Raw genomic sequence first — 6,675 nt, forward strand, 5'->3', positions numbered from 1 at the left:
TGTTAGCTATACGAGATTGTCGCATATTTCAAATTCAATTAAAAGAAATTAATGATAAAAGGATGAAAAATTAAATACTTTGAAAGCAAATCAATGAATCAATTTTAAATTTTTTTCATCGTTTTTAAGGGCCCCAGTATATTCTTATATTAAGAGCGCAAGCCAAAAATGCATTCTTCGTCAAAACTTTCCAGGACGGCGCGAAAAGGCAATTGACAGTTTTCCCAACAATTAGCTCGCAAAAGTTTTTTTGGAAGAGTTCGGGTTTTGTTCCATTTTATTCTTGGTCCATAAAAATTTCGAAATTGTCTAAATGAGAGTCCGACCTCTTATATGAGCTAAAAATATTTGCCCCAAAAAACAAAGCATATTTTGAAAAATTTCAAAATATTGGTTCACAGCTTTTTTGTAAGTTGAGCATATCAAAAGGCTAACATTTTTTTAACATTTTTTGTACAGCAGCATGAATGAAGGAAGTATTTCAATAAAAAACAATTAATTCAATTTCAACTCAGTTTGAAAAAAATTGTCCAAAAATTTGATTTTTGAATACATGCATATTAGTTTTTTTTTAAAAATCTGCTTTTTTCCAAAAATTCTACTTTTTGTCAAAAAAATTTTAAAGGCTGTATTTTATTGCAAAATTATTGAATTATAACAAAGGTGGGTGAAATAATAAAAAAATGTTGAAAAATTTTTATCGAAAGACGATTCGCTTTTGCTGGATAACGAAAAAAAGAGCCGGTATACGGTAACGAAAAGAATTTGAATGTAAGTAGATGTGGAAAACGGGCTTTTTGAGGCAAAATTTTTTGGATCGATGCCTAAGAAGTGACTGACTTCATTGTTTCGATATTCCAAAACTAAGATTGATTGAAATAACTCGGAGTAATTTTGAAAAAGTTATCTAAATTTCAAAAACGTTTAAGTTAAAAAAAGAAGTCAAACTAAAATTAAAAGCTTAAAATTCTTGCTAAGATGAAAAATTTCACTCTTTCTCGAAACAAAAAACGTGTTCTTTCTTTTTCTGAATTGGTCGGTTTTCGTGTTTTAGTTTTCCGCGGTCTTCCCTACAAACAATCAGATGACTGGAAACGTATTGACTCAACCAGATTCTAAACAACAATAGACAGAACTAAACCGAAACAGTTGCCAGCGCTCGATCAAATAGAATCAAGAAAGACTGCATCTGTGCTGTGAGAAATAATATGTGACCTGAGGCTGATGATTGGTGATGATCTTAAAAATTAGCTCTATTTTGAATGCTCTTTTTGTTCGAGTGATTCGACTGTAATTTACACTTTTACTATCGACTCTTCTTTTACCGCCAATTTAACTGTATCACGAGTGTCAAAAAATCAAAAAAAAAATCTTTTTAACTAAAGGGTTTAAATTGCAAAAAACAATCGGTGGAAAATTTCGTGCTTTAAATTTTTTGCAGCTTACAGTTCTAGTCGATCAACGATAGCAAAAACTCAAGATCGCCAACTTTTGGCCTTATTTTTTGGTGCTTTCAAGATTTGGCGCTCGGTCAGATAGTATAAGAGTGCTCAAAAAAATGGTAATAAGAGCGCCAAAAGAATGCCAAATTTTATAGCTGTGCTGGGTTGCAGAGACAGAGACAGATTTGGTCTGAATTGTTTCACATCAGTATGACATGCTTGTCACAACAATGCTTCTGTTTGTGCTGTCCACTTGGTTACCATAAACACTGGAATTTTTCTGTAAAACCCGCCGTCACTTTATGTATTTAATCCGAGTGCACAAAAAACGCCGAGTCCGGCCGAGCAGTGTATTATCGAACTGCTCGCGGAACTTAGACAAATTTGCGGAATCAAGACCAAAAGCTTACAGAATCCAGAATACTTTCCGAAATCCGTAGCAATTATAATAAAACATACCGTCTTTTGGAATCCGCCTTATGTTTAAAAGATTTTGCATTTTGTAGGTGGAAATCGCAAAATCCTCTTATACATGTCTTATTGGTTTGTTTCGGATTCCGCGGCACATTTGTTTGTGAAGACCAAAAAAAATTGTAGATTCCGATGTCAAAATTCAGCATGCCAGCATGTCCCAAAATCCCTCGACTCCCGGGGGATTTTCTGTGCAAGATCTGAATTTCTTTATTTCTTACATAAGTTGATTCTCAAATTTGAAATTCCTCATTTCAGATCTAGATAAGAACTTACAAATATCAGATCTGAAATTTGGATCTTAAAAAGAAAATCTTAGATCTGAAATATTCTTTAAAAACAAAAATTCAGATCTGAAATCAGATCTGAGAATTCCTTTGCTAAATTTTAATTTATGCATTTTGAGCAAATAATTGAGATTTTATTTTTTGATGTTTCTGCAATACACAAATATGTTTAGATAAGCTAACGGTTAAAAAAATTCCGAACCTTTTTTTTCTAAATTTATTGTTCAACTGTGTTAAAAAGTTTTAAAAAACGGTTAGAAGACCCGTCAAATTTTTGATTTTCATGCGCTACTTCTGCTTGGGGTAACATATTTTGGCAGTCACCAAATAGAGACTTTGCTGAGTACCTGAAGCTATCAATACAAAAAGAATCAAAAATAGCAAAAATTGTGTCAGAACCATTCGTTTTTCAGATCTGAAATAACCAAGAAAAACTAAATCTTACATCTGAAATTAGATCTGAAATAACCAATTCTTAAAGTATCCAAGTTTGATTTAAACATTTCACAACCTATATTAGATTTGAAATTAGATCTGAAATAGATTAGTTCAGAAAAGTTACTGGGTAAGGGCTTAGAGACTAAAATCTCTTCGCCTCAGAATGACACAATTTGGACTTAATGGTAAAAGAAATTTTGTGTTTTGATAAGATGGGCAACGTTTTTGAAAACTTTATGAAAACGAGGCAAAAAAACTTACAGATTGAAAACAAAAAAAATCGATTTAGATTACAGTGATCTATTTTATTTGGCAACACCGAAAATACTGACCCGTTATAACTTTTCATCAGCGATGCAGCGTAAAACAAAAACAATTTTTTTTGACATTACGGAAACACTGATTTTTGTTTTGTATTTATAACCTGTTACCTATTTATACAACTTCGCGGCATGTAAATTTATTTTTCACGTTTTCTAGAGATTTGAGAAAATTTTTTGAAAACATCGAAGATATTTTTTTTACGATTTTGCTTTTTAAAATGAAGCAAAAAGAAAGTTTGACGAGTAGAGCGGAAGTTTTTTGGCTCAAAAAGAATATAGAATAAAAGTTTTTGTACATCCAAGTTTAAAATTATCCCCGATCTTGCTGGTCAACAATGCCTTTTATAAGTAATGATCCCTCGATTATTCGAAACGGTTACCAGTTTGCCATCTTTTGCTATACTTTGTGCACTTAGCAACTTGATGCACTTGGTTTGAGATAGTCAGATTGGTTGATGCACTTTGCAATAGTTTGCCATACTTGATGCATTTAGCAAATTGTTTATCAGAACATTATCTTTTGCAGTAACAAAATTGTGGTGACCGCTTCGCTACCACGGGAGCCTACCTTTGGAACCGTTTCACAGCATTCACTAAGAAAACACTTATATTTTTCTGTGAGCCGCTCCGATGTCATTATGTGTTTAACTCGAGAGTGCTTTTTTGGTTTGAGATCGTCATTTTGTAAATTCAATCTCGCTGTGGCAATGCTAGTGTATGAGGACGAGACTTTATTTGACCTCCTGTTTCAGGTCTACCACGTTTGAACCAAACTGCTTTTATCTTCAGTTACTAAGTAAAACTCTAGACGCAAAAAAAAACTTGGATCTGTGGTACCGCAAGGAACTTGAATGGTAACTAAGATCAAGACTTTAACTCATCTTGCGTTATAGATATAAGCAAGGTAAGAATAAAGTGAATATCATGGCAATTTAAACCTTAGAATCAACTTAAATCTTTCATGTTGATCTTTCATGAGAGTGGGAGTACAAAATAGCGCCAACTTCAGTAGCGATATGGCAGGTCGTCAACGACCTTGGCATCCAGAATGAAATAAACTTGAATAAGATCAATATGACGTAATGGTATGCATAGAAACTTCACTATATCACAGGATGGCAAAATGAGATTAGAAAAAATAAGTCAGTCAGGCGTGTGGATTAAGTAAAAAACAAACAAACTATCCTTAGATAGTCTGACAGCTTCGATATGTCCTATGTCATTCTAAGAACTAAGTTATTAGTTTGTGAATGATCGTATTTCTTATCTAGTTTTTAAACGGAGCCCCAGTGATACTATGTAGAGATTACTGAATTAAATACTAATGATCACCCTAAAATGTTCGCTCTGTTTAACCTAGATTTGTTACCTTAAGAAAAAAGTGTACGAATTTGTATATCCACCCGCATCGGGTTTTGAACGCTGATTATCGATTATTTAAATGGTTACTTAAGAGTGTCCAATGTTTACAAAAATCCGATATATTCTACTTAAGTGTTTTATAAGCGGCTTTTCGTGTTAAAATAAAATAAAACGATTATTCGAAAATTTTAATTCATATTTTGATATTGACGATGTAATTTCCTATTTTTTGTATAAAACACAGCCTATTTTAAAGAAAAATTTGAATACTGATTTTGCATTATCAAAGCATTAATCTGCTTTTTTTTGGTTTCACTAATAAAATTTTCTATCATGTTTCATACTCTAACATGTTGTGTATACATGATGAAATAAAACACATGTGTTCAGTATGTTTAAGTGCCAATTGTGAAAAACTGGTGCAAAATTTGAAAAACTAATGCAAAGCTTGTCACACTGGTTAATATCTTCCCTAAAAGAAACAATCAAATTAAATTAAAAAGAAAACTCGCGTGAAAATTGTTTCAAAAGAGTGTGTTTTGTTAGCTTATTTTTACATGTGCCATCTTAGATCTTTACCTAAAGTTTATTGTAACGGTGGCGCTTTCACGTCAACTGTCATTTTGATTGCAGTTTTTTTGTAGAATTACATTGTATGTCAATTTTTTGAGTACGTAAAAAATGAGCTAAAAAAATAATCTTTCAGAAATAACTGTGGGAATTTCAAAAACTGCATGTCTGACTAATTTGCTACAATTAATCCGCGATATATCATTATCATCATGTTTGATTTCCTCCTAGATTTTCACGCTTACTGCGCGATCATTTCAATTTGAGACGAAATGTTCGTAATATTAATCGTTCATACTGCACTTCAAAATTAAAAAGGACATTTAAGAAACTGTTCCTTTTTTCTTTTAAAAACTCCCATGCCTTATTTTCCGTCTAGTGGTTGTTTCTTTGATCCAATTCGCACGATTCAGTTCAATTCAGAATAGTTTCTGAGCTAAGCTTTTTCTTAGTTTGCTCTACATTGTTAGAAATTTAGGACGCATCGGCAGTATTTAAAACCCCATAAAAATCATCACACAAATTGTTGGGAGGCAATATATATTTGTTTGAATTTGAGCTCAAACTCTATCATTCGGTAAAGAAATATTTTATTGGAGCTATTTGTTGCTTATTGTTCCGACTTTCGATATGAAAGTAACGGAATGTTTGTGTTCGGGATGGGTTTTTTTTTCTTCAGACAAATTTCCACTTTTTAACTAGCCATTTTTGACGGAATTTTTTATATCATTCGAAAGGTATTGTTGTCTTGAGCTCAAGTTTGAAAAGATATTTCACCTGTGATCATTTTTTGTAAAGTTACGGGGATTTAAATATTGCCATTTTGGCCAATTTGGGACAATTAACAAGCGATATATTTCGCGCTATTAACGCATAAGCGGAGAATTAATCCGTCTTAGAAATAGTTTCGAATTGGTTAAACGAAGCATATTTGCCATAATTGGTTTGTTACAAGGAGCGAAACTTATCCTTTTGTACTTTATAAGGCGTTTGGGGGGATGAAAAATTTTCATAAAAAAAATCAAATTTTGGAAAAAATTTTTTTCATTTTGATTTATTTCATTGAATTTTTTAATGCTATTACTGCTCCATAATCCTTAAAAGGCAGTCGGAACATTCAAGGCTTCGCCCTGATACGAGCAGTCTTGATGAGACTCAAAAACAGACTAAATTCAAAATTTATCGGCCAGTTATTTAAATATAAAGGTACTCAACTCACAATATGAACAAAAACAACAGTTAAAGTAATCTGTTAAATTCAAAACATGATATCATCAAAAAGGTTAATAAACGTGAATATTCACAACAATTCTGCTTTTTGACTGTTCCTAGTTTAATTCCGATTCCAAAAAAAGAACATTGAAGTAGTACTGACAAGACAAGGCTTGCAATCGATTTGATACAGATAATGTAGCGGAGACCTTAACAAAAAAAAATCAATTTGAATCGATTGAATTTTAATTCAGCTTACTACAAAACTCTAGCCTAGATCGATTTGAATCTTTTTTGTCAACGTTTCCCCGTTTCATTTTCCTACGAATTTCAGTATCAATATAATCAAATTGTTACTCCACCGACTTTTAACGACTTTTTGTAGGGCTATTTTATGCATATTATATAAAGATTATACTTAGATTTTCAAGACTACCAAATAAGGAAAATAAAAATTTAACAGATGAATTTCAATTGATATTTCATTTTGCTGTTTGACCTGAAAAAAGCTATGAGGATAACTTTTATCTAAATTTTCTGCTTCGAAAAGTAATTTTTTTTATTTGGTGA

Source organism: Symsagittifera roscoffensis, chromosome 2 (genome assembly GCF_963678635.1).
Source record: "Symsagittifera roscoffensis chromosome 2, txSymRosc1.1, whole genome shotgun sequence".
Classification (NCBI taxonomy): domain Eukaryota; kingdom Metazoa; phylum Xenacoelomorpha; order Acoela; family Convolutidae; genus Symsagittifera; species Symsagittifera roscoffensis.